A 953-nucleotide genomic window follows, 5' to 3' on the forward strand; every position below is an offset into this window, starting at 1 on the left:
AAAAGCTGATATCCAGCTGAAGGTACCAAAGGTGATTTAGACTAGGTGGGATTTACATCAGAAAGGTTGTACATATTTTTATGCATATATACCATTCTAAGTATTATATGGCTGAGAAAAAAATCATGGAAATGATGAGTTTCGAAAGGTTAATAAGCAATGCTGAGAGGTTGGGCAGAGGCTTGCTCTGTTCTGAAGTTAGCAATAGTCAGACAGCAGAAACATGGAGATAAAAAATTATAGTCTTGGAAAATCTGAGTCACTTGTTAAGAACACCAGCATTACTAATTCTTCTTGGATTTTTTAGTGGTGTTTTTTAGTATTCTCATTATGAAATGAGGAATTATTCCCATGTCTTTTTTAAGGTTGTTAACCTGATTTTACAGCAGATTTTCAAAGAGACTGATTTTAAATCGTATAGTAGTGAAGGACAATTTTCAATCTCATTTCATTAAGCAGTTAAGACTGATAAGGGCCAATTTTGCTTGAGAAATTAATTACACCTCCTGTCTAGAAAATGCAATCAGAAAATTAGGTCAGTAATGTGGAAGGTGATCATGTACGTAGTAAAATGGCAGTAAGTGCACAATAAAGGATGTCACAAATTCCTAGGCTTTTAAAGTCTCATATAAATTTAGCAAGTAAGGCTTGCTTTTAAGTGTTATGTGACTGTAGTGTATCCTCAAGATCCTGGCTTGATAGTGTTAAGACAAAACAATAAGTTTCTGCCCAGGCTAGGAAATAGATTTTGTAAGAACACATGCACAGTCATACTGGTGTGCAGTTAGACCATGTAGGTATCTGAAACAAGAAATGGAGGTCAGAATATATCTCCTTAAAGAAGTGTCTCGGGGTCCTGGGTTTGCTTGATTCTTGAGGAGGGTAGATAAAATACTTGCTGTATCCTGTCATATTCAAAATACGCATTTTAAAATATGTTAAGGCAATTCATC

Source organism: Geospiza fortis, unplaced genomic scaffold (genome assembly GCF_000277835.1).
Source record: "Geospiza fortis unplaced genomic scaffold, GeoFor_1.0 scaffold333, whole genome shotgun sequence".
Taxonomy (NCBI): domain Eukaryota; kingdom Metazoa; phylum Chordata; class Aves; order Passeriformes; family Thraupidae; genus Geospiza; species Geospiza fortis.